Here is an 18,761-nt window from a genome sequence, read left to right as displayed (position 1 = left end):
GAGCTATTTGAGAACTACATAGATGTTCGTTTCTGGGAATTTCCCTGTTTCTTTGACTTTGTAAAAAGAGATTGCAAGAAGAGGAGAAGTGTAATGAAATATTCCAAGAGTAGAGTTTGATCTAGTCCCTAATAGCAGATGCCAACAATAAAGGTCAAGACTATATTTCTACAATAGGTGTCAATCTCTGCTCTTAAGGAACACTTTTGTCTCTGAGTCAGAAGATCATGAATAAAAACCCCATCAAGAGATTTGAGAACATTATTTAATCTGGCATTTCAGTGCAGTATGAAGTCAAATAACACCACGAAGACCGCCATCTTGGCACCAAGTCCCCTTTGTTAACACTGCAGAGTCCTAGAAACTGACCCAGCTCCCTCAGAGCCAGCTCTCAGAGTGAACACTGACACTCCTGTTTATATCTGTCAGCCAGGGCTCCCTGATTGGACCAGATTAACAGGAGAAAGTGAGGACTGCGGCTGCTGGAGAGTCAGAGTCGAGAGTGTGGTGCTGCAAAAGCACAGCAGGTCAGGCAGCATCCAAGAAGCAGGAGAATCGATGTTTCGGGCATAAGCCCTGACAGCGTCCTCGGATGCTTCACAAGTAAAGAGACAGCTGGAAAATGGGATAACAAGAATCCAGAGAAAGTATATTCCTATCAGGGTGAAAGGGAAGGCTGGTCAGTATAGGGAATGCTAGATGACTAAAGAAATTGAGGGTTTGGTTAAGAAAAAGAAGGAAGGTACAGACAGGATAGATCGAGTGAATCCTTAGAAGAGTATAAAGAAAGTAGGAGTATACTTAAGAGGGAAATCAGGAGAACAAAAAGGGGACATGAGATAGCTTTGGCAAATAGAATTAAGGAGAATCCAAAGGGTTTTTACAAATTTTTAAGGACTAAAGGGTAACTCGGGAGAGAGTAGGGCCCCTCAAAGATCAGCAAGGTGGCCTTTGTGTGGAGCCACAGAAAATGGGGGAGATATTAAATGAATATTTTGCATCAGTATTTACTGTGGAAAAGGATATGGAAGATATAGACTGTAGGGAAATAGATGGTGACATCTTGCAAAATGTCCAGATTACAGAGGAGGAGGTGCTGGATGTCTTGAAATGGTTAAAGGTGGGTAAATCCCCAGGACCTGATCAGGTGTACCCGAGAACTTTGTGGGAAGCTAGGGAAGTGATTGCTGGGCCTCTTGCTGAGATATTTGTATCATCGACAGTCACAGGTGAGGTGCCAGAAGACTGGAGGTTGGCAAACGTGGTGCCACTGTTTAAGAAGGGTAGTAAGGACAAGCCAGGGAACTATAGACTGGTGAGCCTGACCTCAGTGGTGGGCAGGTTGTTGGAGGGAATTCTGAGGGACAGGATGTACATGTATTTGGAAAGGCAAGGACTAATTCAGGATAGTCAACATGGCATTGTGCATGGGAAATCATGTCTCACAAACTTGATTGAGTTTTTTGAAGAACTTACAAAGAAGATTAATGAGGGCAGAGCAGTAGATGTGATCTATAGGGACTTCAGTAAGGCTTTTGACAATGTTCCCCGTGGGAGAATGATTAGCAAGGTTAGATCTCATGGAATACAGGGAGAACTAGCCACTTGGATACAGAACTGGCTCAAAGGTCGAATATAGACGGTGGTGGTGGAGGATTGTTTTTCAGACTGGAGTCCGGTGACCAGTGGAGTGTCACAAGGATCGGTGACTGGGCCCTCTACTTTTTGTCATTTACATAAATGATTAGAATGTGAGCACAAGAGGTACAGTTAGTAAGTTTGCAGATGAAACTAAAATTGGAGATGTAGTGAACAGCGAAAAGAGTTACCTCAGATTACAACAGGATCTAGACCAGATGGGCCAATGGGCTGAGAAGTGGCAGATAGAGTTTAATTCAGATAAATGCGAGGTGCTGCATTTTGGGAAAGCAAATCTTAGCAGAACTTATACACTTAATGGTAAGGTCCTGGGGAGTGTTGCTGAACAAAGTGACCTTGGAGTGCAGGTTCATAGCTCCTTGAAAATGGAATTGCAGGTAGATAGGATAGTGAAGAAGGCATTTGGTATGCTTTCTTTTATTGGTCAGAGTATTGAGTACAGGTGTTGGGATGTCATGTTGAGACTGTACAGGACATTGGTTAGGCCACTGTTGGAATATTGCGTGCAATTCTGGTCTCCTTCCTATCGGAAAGATATTGTGAAACTTGAACGGGTTCAGAAAAGATTTACAAGGATGTTGCCAGGGTTGGAGGATAAGAGCTACAGGGAGAGGCTGAACAGGCTGGGGCTGTTTCCCCTGGAGTGTCGGAGGCTGAGGGGTGACCTTATAGAGGTTTACAAAATTATGAGGGGCATAGATAGGATAAATAGACAAAGTCTTTTCCCTGGGGTCGGGGAGTCCAGAATTAGAGGACACAGGTTTAGGGTGAGAGGGGAAAGATATAAAAGAGACCTAAGGGGCAACTTTTTCACGCAGAGGGTGGTATGGGCATGGAATGAGCTGCCAGATGATGTGGTGGAGGCTGGTACAATTGCAACATTTAAGAGGCATTTGGATGGGTATATGAATAGGAAGGGTTTGGGGGGATATGAGCCGGGTGCTGGCAGGTAGGACTAGATTGGGTTGGGATATCTGGTCGGAATGGACAGGTTGGACCGAAGGGTCTGTTTCCATGCTGTACATCTCTATGACTCTATGACCTGCTGTGCCAGACCAGTTTAACAACCCCATATTCTCTGAGATCCACCTGGCTGACCTCATTACAATCACTACATGAGGGACATTATATATTTTTCTTAATTTTATTAAAAGTACAAGTTACAAACAAACAGTAGACATTAAACGTCAGTTAACAAGGAACAGCAATTTACAGGTGAAAGGGGCGGTGAAGCCAGACCACCAGACCCCACGAGCAACCAGTCCTCAGGGAAAAGGGGGACGAACCTCAAATCCCAGCTTATCATATCAAAAAGGAAATGGTGTACCCAATCACACACAGACAGTACAATAAACCGACCAAAAACAAGTGCATATAACACAGACACCCCGGCAACCCAGCAACCCACCTGTCCTTCCCACCTTCCAGCCACTCAAAGTTAGCCCATCCTTACACCCCTTCTGGCTCTCAGTCTGTCCCATGCCAAGTGCTATATTTGGGAACAATTTTGGACATATTTAAAAATGCATCCTTGAACATAAAAGTAAAAAGTAAATGAGGACTGAATGGACTGAATTTTTTTGGAAACTATCTCAATTAGAAAGTTCATGAAGCTGATTGTGTTGAGAAAAAAAATACAAGCAAAAAAAATAAATGAGTGTAAATAGCCATTTGGCAGTGTACTATTTAAATATTGCTGACAAGACAGGTTTTGCAAAGACTTTCATCTTGCACTGATTAGGGGATTTCACAAGAAAAACAAATTCAAGGGGACAACCAACATTGAGGTATTTTCTGAACCAACCTGTACAGAGATATAACACACCTCTAGAGTGGGTGGAACTTGAACCCAGGTCTCCTGGCTAAGAAATAGAGTTACTTCCATTGTACCAAAAGAAACCAATATTGATACTGTATATGAAGAGAGTGCTGATTGGCTGACAAATGGACTCTGATTGGTACAGGTGTTGTCATGAAAAATGTACCCAATAATATTGACTGACAGTTAACAGCCAGACTTTGCTCATTTTAAATTAACAGGAGAATCGACGTTTCAGGCATAAGCCCTTCTTCAGGAATGAGGAGAGTGTGCCAAGCAGGCTAAGATAAAAGGTAGGGAAGAGGGACGTGGGGAAGGGCGTTGAAAGTGCGATAGGTGGAAGGAGGTTAAGGTGAGGGTGATAGGCCGGAGTGGGGGTGGGAGCGGAGAGGTCAGGCAGAAGATTGCAGGTTAGGAGGGTGGTGCTGAGTTCGAGGGTTAGGACTGAGACAAGGTGGGGGGAGGGGAAATGAGAAAGCTGGAGAAATCTGAGTTCATCCTTTGTGGTTGGAAGGTTCCAAGGCAGAAGATGAGGCGCTCTTCCTCCATCCATCGTGTTGCTATGGTCTGGCGATGGAGGAGTCCAAGGACCTGCATGTCCTTGGTGCAGTGGGAAAGGGAGTTGAAGTGTTGAGCCACGGGGTGGTTGGGTTGGTTGGTCCGGGTGTCCCAGAGGTGTTCTCTGAAACGTTCTGCAAGTAGGCGGCCTGTCTCCCCAATATAGAGGAGGCCACATCGGGTGCAGCAGATGCAGTAAATGATGTGTGTGGAGGTGCAGGTGAATTTGTGGCGGATATGGAAGGATCCCTTGGGGCCGTCGAGGGAAGTAAGGGAGGAGTGTGGGCGCAAGTTTTGCATTTCTTGCAGTTGCAGGGGATGGTGCCGAGAGTGGAGGTTGGGTTGGTGGGGGGTGTGGACCTGACGAGGGACTCACGGAGGGAGTGGTCTTTTCGGAAGGCTGATAGGGGAGGGGAGGGAAATATATCCCTGGTGGTGGGGTCCATTTGGAGGTGCCGGAAATTATGACGGATGAGATGATGTATATGGAGGTTGGTGGGGTGGTAGGTGAGGACCAGTGGGGTTCTGTCCTGGTGGCGATTGGAGGTGCGGGGCTCAAGGGCGGAGAAGCGGGAAGTGGAGGAGATGCGGTGGAGGGCATCGTCGATCACGTCTGGAGGGAAATTGCGGTCTTTGAAGAAGGAGGTCATCTGGGTTGGTCGGTATTGGAACTGGTCCTCCTGGGAGCAGATGCAGCGGAGATGAAGGAATTGGGAATATGGGATGGCGTTTTTCAGGGGGCGGGGTGGGAGGAGGTGTAGTCTAGGTAGCTGTGGGATTCGGTCCATTTATAGTAAATGTCCGTGTTGATTCGGTCGCCCGAGATAGAAATGGAGAGGTCTAGGAAGGGGAGGGAGGAGTCTGAGATGGTCCAGGTAAATTTGAGGTCAGGGTGGAAGGTGTTGGTAAAGTGGATGAACTGTTCAACCTCCTCGTGGGAGACGAGGCAGCGCCAATACAGTCATCGATGTAGCGGAGGAAAAAGTGGGGGGTGGTGCCAGTGTAACTGCGGAAGATGGACTGTTCTACATATCCTACGAAGAGGCAGGCATAGCTGGGGCCCATGCCCATGGCTACTCCTTTGGTTTGGAGGAAGTGGGAGGATTGGAAAGAGAAGTTGTTCAGGGTGAGGACCAGTTCAGTCAGTCGAAGGAGGGTATCAGTGGAAGGGTACTGGTTGGTTTGGTGGGAAAGGAAGAAGCGGAGGGCTTTGAGTCCTTCGTGATGGGGGTGGAGGTGTACAGGGACTGGATGTCCATCGTGAAGATAAGGCGTTGGGGACCGGGAAAGTGAAAATCATGGAGGAGGTGTAGGGTGTGGGTGGTGTTCCGAGTTCTTGGACTAAGGGGGACAGGACCGTGTTGAGGTATGCAGAGATGAGTTCGGTGGGGCAGGAGCAGGGTGAGACAATGGGTCGGCCGGGGCAGTTAGGTTTGTGGATTTTGGGCAGGAGGTAGAAATGGGCGGTGCGGGGTTGTGGGACTATGAGGCTGGAGGCGGTGGATGGGAGATCCCCTGAGGTGATGAGGTTATGGATGGTCTGGGAGATGATGGTTTGGTGTTGAGAAATGGGGTCATGGTCAAGGGGGTAGTAGGAGGAGGTGTCTGTGAGCTGGCGTTTAGCCTCAGGGGTGTAAAGGTCGGTGCGCCAAACTACTACCGCGCCTCCCTTGTCTGCCGGTTTGAGAGTGAGATTGGGGTTGGAGTGGAGGGAGTGGAGGACTACATGTTTCGAGGGTGAGAGGTTGGAGTGGGTGAGAGGGGTGGAGAGGTTGAGGCGGTTAATGTCGCAGCAGCAGTTGGCTATGAAGAGATCGAGGGCAGGTAAGAGGCCAACATGGGGTGTCCAGGTGGGTGGAGTGTGTTAGAGGCGGGAGAAGGGGTTGTCAGAGGGTGGGCGAGAATCCTGGTTGAAGAAATAGGCGTGGAGGCGAAGGCAGTGGAAGAATTGTTCGATGTTTCACCGCATGTTGAACTCGTTAATCCGAGAGCATAGGGGAATGAAGGTGAGGCCTCTGCTGAGGACTGATCTTTCATCCTCAGAGAGGGGTAGTTCTGGAGGGATGGTGAAAATACGACAGGGCTGGGAGCTAGGACCTGCTGTGGGACTGGAGCTGGGAGTGGGGGCGGGGTTAGGCGTGGGGGTGGGAATCGGGGCGGGGACGGAGAGTGGGGCGGGGTGGGGTTCGGCGTGGGGGCGGGGTTAGGCGTGCAAACGGAGATCGGCGTGGAGGGGGAGACGCATGAGGCGTGGTTGTTGTGCAGGTGAGTGATGTCACTGGGGGTGGAAGTGGCTGCGACGACGGCAGAAACGGTGTTGTTCCCGATAGCTGTGCACCCCGCGGAGGCCGCGAATCTGTCGGCGATGGTCTTCCTGGTGATCGTGGAGACGGTTGTCTGGGCGGCGATAGCGGAGGCTGCAAGGTTGCTGGGGGTGGAAGTGACGTCATGGTTCGTGGCGGCGGTTGCTGCCGCAAAACTTGCGCCCACACCACCCCACTTACTTCCCTCCAAAGCCCCATGGGATCCTTCCATTTCCACCACAAATTCACCTGCACCTCCACACACATCATTTACTGCATCCGCTGCACCCGATGTGGCCTCCTCTATATTGGGGAGACAGACCGCCTACTTGCGGAACGTTTCAGAGAACACCTCTGGGACACCCGGACCAACCAACCCAACCACCCCGTGGCTCAACACTTCAACTCCCCCTCTCACTCCACCAAGGACATGCAGGTCCTTGGACTCCTCCATCGCCAGACCATAGCAACACGACGGCTGGAGGAAGAGTGCCTCATCTTCCACCTAGGAACCCTCCAACTACAAGGGATGAACCTAGATTTCTCCAGTTTCCTCATTTCCCCTCTCCCCACCTTGTCTCAGTCCCAACCCTCGAACTCAGCACCACCTTCCTAACCTGCAATCTTCTTCCTGACCTCTCCGCCCCCACTCCCTCTCCGGCCTATCACCCTCACCTTAACCTCCTTCCACCTATCACACTTCCAACGCCCCTCCCCCAAGTCCCTCTTCCCTACCTTTTATCTTCGCCTGCTTGGCACACTCTCCTCATTCCTGAAGAAGGGCTCATGCCCAAAACGTCAATTCTCCTGCTCCTTGGACAATATGGACACAGACCACTGAGCAGTCTTTCCTTCTGTCTCCAGCATCAATTATTTTGTGTTTGTCTGCATGAAACTGTAGGAGGAATTTATAAGGGGCTTAAAGTTATAACTGTCAGAGTAATAGGTCATGATTTGGAGATGAAAATGTGTTGCTGGAAAAGCACAGCAGGTCAGGCAGCATCCAAGAAGCAGGAGAATCGACGTTTCGGGAAGGGCTCATGCCTGAAACGTCGATTCTCCTGTTCCTTGGATGCTGCCTGACCTGCTGCGCTTTTCCAGCAAAATATTTTCAGCTCTGATCCCCAGCATCTGCAGTCCTCACTTTCTCCTAGATCATTTTAAATTCAGAATGTTAACTCTGATTGGTCAGAGGATTGTTCTGAGAAATTAAACAGCAAATTTTGTCACCTATTTTGTGATATGGAGCCTAAGTACCTGGCATCACATCAGCACTGAAATTTATATACCGGATTACCCATTTGTGCACTAGGCAGGACATCTCTTTAGTTTTATAGCAGCATTCTGTTAGTGACAAATGTTAAATCTTGATGAGGTTTTACCTAAAGTGGTAACTGTTAGAAGCAGAATCACACTAATAACATCCTAAACGCAATGAGCTCTGAGAATGTTTTTACAAAATGAACACATCAGTATCCATGTTTTGGATCTATCCTTGCTTTGGAAATAAAGATTTATTTCTTTTGGCATTAGTGATTTTCTGTGAAAGGTTGAGGCAACTCAGTATATATTTATGCTGCCAATTTTCCTTAAAATGCAAGCAATCGAATTATACCTATCTGTTGAAGTCATTAACCTTCCAAACTGCACGATATTTCCTCATCTCATGGAGGTCCACTTGAATATCTGGTAGATGTATATGCTATGCTTCCTTGGAGTGTCAATAAGTGGGGTTGTATCATCCTTAGTATGCAATATTGCATCATCCTTAAAATAACTGGATATGATGTTTGAGATTATTAAATGATCCAATTGCATTTTATGTGGTGTGTTCTGCCACAATTGGCTTCCTTTAAATCTCATGAATTGTGACTAAATAAGATCAGTGCATACTGGTAATCTAGCCACGAATGGGACATTCCAATTCATCAAGTAGAATATATTAGGCAATCAAGGTCAGCCTGCAAACTGGCAGTATAGCATGATTCTACAAATGCATGGAATTGATGAAACTTTACACGCTTTGAGACAATCTCTCATCATCAGTATCATGGAGCACCATTTGTTGAGGTACACATCTTTTGGGATGTGTCACGGGGATTTGTTGGTGCTAGCTCCCAAGGCATTTTAGTTGTAAATGTGTGTTTTACTGTGTTTTCTAAATGCATGATATTACAGATTACAAAAATGTTTGGTCACTTTATACTCTCAATATGGTGTGTGAGACGAACAGTATGGAAAGCTTGACCATCTAAAATTTGTCTTTCAGCTGGTTGCATCCGAACCTCATTGAGGTGTTTCACATCGAATAGAATGTCCTTCACTGTCATGTGTAGTTCAGCACACAAGTGCAGGAGTACAGGGAAAAGTTTTACAATGTTGCCTCTTATAGCGACATCTTAGGTACAAGTACCCAGGTACAAATCTTAGATACTCAATGTCCCTTCTCAGCATTGCTGCCAGTGTTGTGGTATTGTACTGTCTTGTTGGTCACCTGTGTTTTGTTGTGGGGTCTGGCTTGACCGTTAGAAATAAACTTCCTTTACACATGTACCCAATGTCTCTCTGGATCATATGCTTTACAGATAGCAGAACAAACTGGGCAGCTTTTCAGGAGATACAACCAGCCACATCTGTTACAGTTTGTTGGTTGGTGCACTTCACAGGTTATAGCAATACTTCCTGAATCTATAGCATATAATTGCTTTAGGCTTACCAATATGACAGTAATATGTCAATGGTACGGCCCCTTCTTCATTCCTGAAGATTATGATTGATGTCAACTCGATTGATGTCTAGCTGTGACAATTCATCTTTGGAAAAGTCATACTCTTGTCCTTTACTGCAGCATCTTGCAATAAACTGGTCAATGGACTCTTGGGTTTGTGATCTGTATGACATTAATTCTCATCTTGAGCCTGTCTTCAAAAACTTTCCAGATTTTTCACATTGTCCATGGAAAGATTGTACGTGTTAATGACAAGCAAAAGTTTGAACGCTATTTTCTTGAGACCATCTAACTGCCTGTTTGTTTGAACAGTTTTAATTCAGTAAGACTGTCACTGGATCACTAATTAATCATGGGTTCCCTGATATCCATGAGTCTGCTTTAAAACCATTGCAATGTACCATAATAAGCTATGGTTCAATGAATTATTTCAATGTAAATTAAAACTGTTCTTTCCTTAATAATAAAGATTTTGCTCCTATTGTTATGAGAGACTGTTTATGTCAACTGTAACGAACTGAGAATTCTGGTCACCCAGCTTTCTGTGCTGAACGGCAATGAATTTGTGTCCAAGCTGAAGAGTGCAAATCAGCCTTTTTTTGAAGAAAAACACAATTTTTGAAATGTGTATTTTGAATGAACTGACATTCCAAAAAAAAAGTATTTGTTTTCTTGGCAGTTAATGCCATATCTACGGATTTGTAAAGTTATTTGTACTCAGCGTAAATGATGCAGTTTAAGGTTAAACCTTCTCTCCTTGTCCACATTCTCCCTTTGCCAAGGCCGTTGTCCAGTTGCCCAGTAATTAGTTTTCCAAACAGCCATCACCACAATATTAGACTGTTTTTTTATATATAAATGTCCACCATTGCTACCAGGCTGTGAATTTTGCTTCAACCGAGTGATTTATCTGTTGCTGCAATGGGTATATTATCTCCTGTAGTTTAAGAAAGTGGGCAAAGATATATGACATTGAAGAATCCAATAGATATTTATCGCATCTGTTATGTATAGCTATAGATTCCTCAAGCACATATGAATCTGGGTTAATATTAAGCTATTAGGTTACAACAGAGGTACACGATTCCAGTGTAGTGTCATGTTTCAAATGATGAGGAGGTGCTGATGTTGGACTGGGTTGGACAAATTTAAAAATCACTCCACACCAAGTTATAGTCAAGAGTGTGTCGCTGGGAAAGCACAGCAGGTCAGGCAACATCTGAGGGGCAGGAGAATCAATGTTTCAGGGATAAGCCCCATTCTTGATGAAGGGCTTATAACTGAAACGTCGATTCTCCTGCTCCTCGGATGCTGCCTGACCAGCTGTGTTTTCCCAGCACCACACTCTCGACTCTGATCTCCAGCATCTGCAGTCCTCACTTTCTTCACACCAGGTTACATATTTATTTGAAGCTACCTGATGAAGCAGCAGTGTTCCAAAAGCTTTTACTTTCAAATAAACATGTTGGACTATAACCTAGCGTTGTATGATTTTTAACCATGTTTCAAATGTTTAGAAGTAATATGGAGTATGAGATCTTTATACCCTCAGGTGACATGATATGATGTAGCAATGTTATTTTGACCATGTTGCTTAAAGGTATCCCGACATAAATACCAAGAGACATCACACAACATTTCTGGCTGAAAACGAATAGAATCCAAAGGTGAATGAACGGCCACTAAACTATCAATATTTATTGTCTAATGTTCAATTGATCCTGCAGAGTATTTGCTATAAAACCAGCTACAGAAATCAGTCACAACTCACAAGGAAGGCACGTAAGATTTATCTGAAAAAAAACTTGCCTTGGGGTATCACAAAATGCTTTACAGTTAATGAAGCTCCGTAATGTAATGCAAGAAAATAACAGCCAATTTGCATGCAGCAATGTCCCACAAATAGCTGTGATAATGACCAGATAATCCACTTTTCAATTATGTTAGTGAATGGATAAATATTGGTCAGAATACCAAGGAGAACTACCTTAGACAAGAAATTAGTCATGTAGCAAATCATAATACAGACTGTAATAGGCAACACATTTAGCTGTGTCTGCAGAATTGAAGGCACAGCTGTAAACTGGGCATGTGACCAGTACTCTAGCTGAATAATGCAATATGAGGTCTTCCTGCTGAAGTTAAATGGGGTCTATTCAGTTGTGTAGTCCTCCTAGGGCCTCAAATGCACGTACATATAGTGTGATGTAAGTAAGGGAAGCATTTGGTTTGTTTTGAGAAAGTCAAACTCCAATGTTTGTGTTTTTTTCCCTTGATATGCTACTGTACATGACAGAACTGTGGTTGTGAGTATGTGTATATAAAATATTTTATGAATAATGTATAGTTTTAAAATTAAAAATAATTTCTATTGACCATACCTGTACATCAAAATATATGAATAAAGAATGATTTCTTCCCAAATTCCTCAATATCAATACATTGGCCCAAATCTTCTATTCAGGGTTAAAAAATCCATTTCTAATCCAGATCAGATGAAACATTTGCAAAGTTGTGTTGTTTCAGGCCCATATTCTGATGGAGTACCCTGCAATTACTCACTTGTGGGAAATACTTGTGGAAGCCACATTAATGTGTTTTACTTACACAGCTAGTAAAGACCTAAGCATTTTGTAAAGTCTCTAAGAGAAAATAAGTGCGTAAGCTAAGTAGGTGAGGAGGTAAGGTGGCAGGTGCATGAGTGGGATAGTATATCAAGTTATTGAGTGAATGGACTGGCCTGTGGTTAATGAGGAAAGGTTAGCAGGTGAGTAAGTGGTTTGGTGACAAGTGGGTCTGCTAATAGGATATGTTGAGGATGGGGTAAGGCATAGGGTACTGAGGTCAATTAATACTGGTTCAAGACTGAGTTAGATGTCATTGAGGTAGTTGGGGTTGAGAGGATTATTGTGAATGATTTGTGTGGGACAGCTCATATGTATGGTTGGTGAGGCTTTCATCCGTCTAACACTTCTTCATTAACTGTGCCAGCTAACCAAACTGAACGCTCCAAAGGTTCAGTCTCAAACTCAGAGCTGAAGTTATTTTAAGAGGGTTTCAGCAGCTATCAAATTGCCTGTTCGACATTTAAACTTTCCAAGTACTTCCTTTTTAGTTAGTGCATCAAGACTTTCAAGGGATCCCAATGCACATCACCCATGGTACACCTAATCTCTGACCATCTGCAGACCAGAATGTCTGGATTATAACCTTCTCTTATTAGCCATTATGGTATGTGGTGTGGGCGTATTTTTACATTTTGCACTGCTGCTTATCCTAGTAAAGGGAGAAGGTGTTCATTTTTCAACTTCCTAACCATACAACTCTTCTTTGAACCCAATAGGATTCATGAGTGAGATAATGCTTGTTAAGTCATATGGTTACCTTTACAATAGAAGGCAGGTCTACTTTCATGCTTCGCATATCAGGTCACTCTGCATCTATACATTCCATATATACACAGTCATCAAAATAGTTATGACTTCACTCTTGGACACAATAACACCTTGTGGAACAGCACTTTCTGCACATGTCCATAGCTTGCTAATTGGAGCACAAAGTTTTTTAGAATTCCACAATAACATCCTTAAAGGTTGAGCCAGAGATCTTGCTCAGGTCAGATTTGTCAGCCTGCAGTGATCAATATCTTAAATGTGATCAGTTTGATTTAATGGTCATTGTAGTTCATACATACTGTTTGACACAATTTACTGTATGAGCTACTGGTATTGAACAAGCAAACTGAGTTTCAAACTCTGTGGCTCAGCAGTACCTGGATCCCTTGATTTAACTTTCCAACAGATATTTAGTGTCACCACTGATTCCATTACATCACAATCTCGATGGAGAGTCAATAATGATAAATAAGTATTTACATTTCAAGAGTTGAAAAGTGTGGCACTGGAAACCCACAGCATCTCACGCAGCATCTGAGGAGCAGGAGAGTCAATGTCATGGGCGTAAGCTCTTCAAATTTCAAATTTCTAGAGCCAACCTTAAAAGAATAGCAAAAGAAAGCTTCAGATTTGAAGACTTTTCTTGTAAGTAATACACAAAGATGCAATATTGATTAAACACACATAGTTAACTTTACCAATTACCCCCAAGTGACATTCATAGCATACTCTGCATAGAAGTACGTAATAAAGAACACAGTCCACAACCACTCACCTAAAAATTAATGTCTCCACATTTCAATAAGGCATAGCGCCAAATTAATTTTTTAAGAATGCTTCCTTCAGATTTTTGGTAATTCCCCTTCTCAGTACTAGCAGAAAACGTTCACTCCATTATCTCTCCTCCTGCCCATGTTAGGGCAAATCTCCCAAACTTTGTAGAACACCATGTACATGTCTTTGAGCAGACCCTGCCCTCCCTCCTCCATTCTGGTCCAGCTGCAGCCTTGTGTCGTTCAGAGATTTCTTTCCATTTCTTTCCATCCAAAATTATTTAAGGAGCAGGAAGTCTGCCCTCATTGCTGTCATTGAGGACTCCTCTAAAGTAGACTGCTGATGCATATTTCCACCTCATGAACTTTGTCTTGTCAAACTCTCACCACTCCACCACTGGGTCTGTCAAAATCCAGATTTAATGTACAGCCTCTGACGATAAAGCATCTCTTTAGTCGGGGCTGCTGGTAGTCCCAGCACTCGCTATCACTAATGACTTGCAAATCCCAGAGATGTGAGATCCAAGAAAGAGGCTGAAGTGCCAACTAATGGTCCAACAGGCCAACCCTAAAAATCAGCAGGGAATCAGCCACTGCTTCTGCATGAAATCCAGCCTATATTCCATTTAATTGCCTCCAGTTTTGCACACTGCGATTCTTTCAAATAGTTGCTTGTGCAAACTGCTGTCAGATGCCGTCCAGAAGTTTATATCATTCATAAACAATCCTCTATTCTCTCTCCACCATGTTAATGACACCTCAATAAAATTCAGATTAATCAGACATGACCTGCCCTTCACAAATTCACGCTGATGTTAATCAGCTCATATCATCCAAGGGCATTGGAAAGTTGGCACTAACCCATTACCCTCCCAGGAGGCACATTACCAATTAACATGTTAATCACTCAATTTGAGAAATATTTTATCTCAGTTTTGACTTTACTATTGGTCAATAGATTTCTTGAAACTTGACTTTGAAAGCAAGGCATATAGCACAGTAACAATTGAAGTTGACCCATGTTATGGAAATATAACAATAGATACTCATAGATGTTTGTATGCCACAACTAGGACCAATGTTTACAGTAAATTTGTTGAGCATTGACTCTATTCACTTTGTAAATTTTTGCTTTAATTGTTCTGTCACATTAAGTTGGGTATTGCTGATTCTGCCTTCTGAAATTCAGATAAGGAGCGACATTGTCAGTTGCAGAACAAGCACCCTACTGTTTGCAAGCTTCTAGCTGTACTCCAGAGAGGAGAACAGCAGACATGGTACAGGTCACATTCCTGATGAAGGGCTTATGCTCGAAACGTCGAATTCTCTATTCCTGAGATGCTGCCTGGATTCCTGATGAAGGGCTTATGCTCGAAACGTCGAATTCTCTATTCCTGAGATGCTGTCTGGCCTGCTGTGCTTTGACCAGCAACACATTTGCAGCAGGTCACATGAGGCACTAGTTATCTCACAGGGTCTGAGGTAAAGGTTGAATACCCTTAAACTGTTTGCAGCTGTTTTCAGGAAAGTCAATTTGTTCCGTAATGTAGTTGTAGTCATCTGCAGCCTCCAGAAGATCTGTTCCTGGTATCCCTGTTCACGGTACACTGCCAATGGCTATCAATATCACAGCCACTCTTAAACTTTTCTCCCTATGGATCCTTCCAGGGTTCAGCTGGAGAGATATCTAGGATTGCCTATTCAGGAGCCCATGAGTGTAAAAAATGTAAGTGACTGGCAATTTGTGTTCCAGGGATGTTAACTATGTCAACATTATAATGGCAGTGACAATGAATTAATGAGTGTGTTGGGTCTGCAGTGGTGCCTGACTTCCTACACTGACAGGGCATCTAGTCTTCAATGCTTGAAAACAAGCACCCCACCCTCCTTCAATATAACAGAATATCTTCACCAATTGTAAAGGCTTCAACTCTATCTACAAATCATATAAAAGTCTGACATCATGATTTTGTCTGCAGCAGTACTAATTTACTGATAGGTTTGAACCTTGAGATAGAGTTACTGCTGGATTCTAGGTATAGTGACTTCAAACATACCTGGTAGGACTCCATCAGGAACTCTGCCCTGGAACTTGATCAATATTATAATGAATTCTGTAGGATCCCTCAAACATGGAATCATGCTGACAATTTACATACTGTCCAGATGGATCAAAACATGTCTCCTGTTCTCACCAGCAGCATCTCCAGAATGGTCTTGTATGCTATGCTCTGCACAATATTAATTAGCAGCAAAATCTAGACCTGCAGAAGGAGCAAGGTGAATAGTTCAAACCTTCCCCGAGGAGAGAATGATAGTGAAGGCAATGCACCTCTACTTATACACATTACTGACTGGGAGACCGGGGTTGTCGCTATTAATGTGAACTCCACTTCGATTGCATCAGCAAACATATGTCAAAAGGAGGTGCAATTGGAAAGCTTCCTGTTCTATTTTAATGTTGATTTTTGTCGTCACTGCTTTCATAGTAGAGCCTCGCTTCACTGGTACTCTTGCACTGAAAACCAATTTGGCACAGACTACCGGGTAGAATGAAATAATAGCTAAGGTGTCAGTCATTTTATTTAAGAGGCTGACATTCTGGCATCTGCACATTGTGATCAAGGCTTGCATTCAGTTGCTTGGAGAATTTGGTGTTCCATGGAGTTAGTTGCTTGGTCATGTGTTTTTTTAGGATCACACCTGAGAGTTTGGGTTTCAGACAGACTGGCCTAGGAAAGACAGGGTCAGGAACTGTCTTCAGACTAAGACTTCTCTAAAACTCTTCTTTTTAAATGTGATCACCTAAGACAAACTAGATTCAGAGCTAATTGCTATATTCTTCAGGGGCTGTTTCCTGAACTCTACCTTCTAACTTCCTTCTATCTATTTTCAATCTAACTAACACTGTCCACACTCTGCTGTTCATGGCCTGTGGGAACAAGCTCTGAGATACCGTCATAAGGTTGCACCAGCGTTCTAAAGTGATTAGACAACACCAGTGACTCTTACTATTGAAGAACATTATCTCAAAGACCCGTGACAACAGACAGACATGTCTGAGACAGAATCCTCCACCTTCTCAGCAATTGTGATGAAAATGTTTGGAAAGTCTACCCATGTACCACATAAAATTTGCTGCTGTAGCTTTCCATATCAACGTCAATAACCATTGGAGCACAGTTGAGCAGAGCTTTAAGGTAAGCTGTGCAGCCAAATGTAAAGTTACTACTCAGTGTGCATCACTTGTGAAATGTAAATAATGAGATGAAAACCCAACTGTTTAACTGAAGTGAGCTCGGGTGGCACAGTGGCTCAGTGGTTAACACTGCTGCCTCACAGTGCCAGGGACCAAGGTTCAATTCCACCCTTGGGTGCTGTCTATGTGGAGTTTGCACATTCTCCCTGTGTCTGTGTGGGTTTCCTCCCACAGTCCAAAGATGTGCAGGTTAGGTGGATGGCCTTGGGAAATTGCCCATTGTGTCCAGAGTTTTGTAGGTTAAGTGGATTAGCCATGGGAAATGCAGGGTTACAGGGATAGGGTAGGGGGTGATGTGTCTAGGTGGAATGCTCTTCAGAGGGTCAGTTTGGACTCGACGGGCTAAATCACCTGCTTGCACATCGTAGGGGTTCTCAAATTCTATGAGTTTCTGAGTTGAATAGTGGATTACATGAGCCCTGTGACAGAATATCCCAACCCAGGTCCACTTACCAATTATAAAACACGTTGGCGATTGATCTCTGCTACACACACTGACATCCTGTGCCACCTCCACTAACTTCTTCTTGGTGTCAACCACATTTTTTTTTGAGATTGTCCAAATCCATGTTCCCTTTACCCCTGCACCATACCAAGAGTGGTTTCAATAAAGTGGAGTATTGAGTGAGCTGATTCTGTACTGAGGGTATTTCCATCGTTGGCTCAACATTCCAACTCCTAGTCATTGCAATTTTTGGACTAGTCCTTTAAATACTGGAGTTAAAATTGCGTCATTCAGGACCCATCTCACCTGCTGCTGATTGAACAGGAATCCAAGAAATGATTTTGTTTTTCAAGTGAATGCTTTCAAAAGCCCACAGAGAGAGAGATATCGTGAACTTGCACCCCAATTTTCCATGCAAAATTTAACCTTCGCTTTCTCTTCACAGATGTCAGAGTGTAGAGTGTTAGTAGTTTCTCTCATTTTTGTTTCAGATAATAACATTGTGACAATATGAACAATGTAATTTTAAGAAAAGGAAAGACTAAAGGTCCACCTACCTTCCTGTAGTCTGCAGTAATGGCACTGTTGGCTATTTATACGACCATAAGACATAGGAGTAGAAGTTAGGCCATTCAGCCCATTGAGTCTGCTCCGCCATTCAATCAGGGCTGATAAGTTTCTCAACCCCATTCTCCTGCTCTGTCCCTGTAAACCTTGATCCTCTTGACATTCAAGAATCTATCTATTTCAGTTTCAAATATTCTCAATGACCTGGCCTCCATAGCCTTCTGTGGCAATTAATTATGACAAATAATCATTTTTTTTTATATAACTAACCCAGACATGAGGTGAACAAATTTTCGGTCCTGAAAAGCTTTGGGAACCACGGATCCAACATTAACACTTCCTTCAGAGCATATGTTGCTTACCATATGGTATGGTTCAAATTATTTACATACAGAACGTTCTGAAAGAAAACTCTCTCATTTGCATATGAAGAAATCAATATTAATTGCTTCCAACTTCTCCCTCAGGAGTTTGTCGAGGAGATTTACTACTCATTCTGAAATGCAGTTTCTGCAGAATTTGCACCCTTCAAGCTCAGGTCACGTTCTTTCGTTCTACGTTCCTGGGCAAGGTGAAACAGCATGTTATCATTTATATTACTTAGCTACTTTAGATTCTGACAAACAGCAATCATATCACCTTTCAACCTTCCCTTTCCCAATGAGAACAACCAAATTTGCATAACCGTCATGATACAATTGCTCCATCTCTCAATAATTCTGCATGTCATCCTCCATATCTCTTCAATAACTGCCTTACCCTGTATGAACTGTGGCAACTGGAGCTGTGCATGTTATTCTCAATGGTTGCATCAATGATTTATACAGTTGCAGAATTAGTTCACTTTTCAGTTCAATATTAACATTTTAATACATCCCCAAATCTGATTTGCATTACTTACTACCACGGGGCATTGTTACAATATCTTCAATTTACTGCCAATATGGCTCTCTGGATCCCTTTCATTTTCTATTACAAGTTATTTTATTTCAGTTTAAGTAATTATTCACTTCTCAATTTTTTTTGTCCCCATATTAGGCACTTTTCATTTCTTTACATTGAATATCCTCTAATATCCAAGTACCTAATTTGCAAATATGTTGTGGGCGGCACGGTGGCACAGTGGTTAGCACTGCTGCCTCACAGCGCCAGAGACCTGGGTTCAGTTACCGACTCAGGCGGCCGACTGTGTGGAGTTTGCACATTCTCACCGTGTCTGCGTGGGTTTCCTCCGGGTGCTCCGGTTTCTTCCCAC

This window comes from Hemiscyllium ocellatum, chromosome 6 (genome assembly GCF_020745735.1).
Source record: "Hemiscyllium ocellatum isolate sHemOce1 chromosome 6, sHemOce1.pat.X.cur, whole genome shotgun sequence".
NCBI classification, from domain to species: domain Eukaryota; kingdom Metazoa; phylum Chordata; class Chondrichthyes; order Orectolobiformes; family Hemiscylliidae; genus Hemiscyllium; species Hemiscyllium ocellatum.
This window is presented reverse-complemented; position numbering follows the sequence as displayed.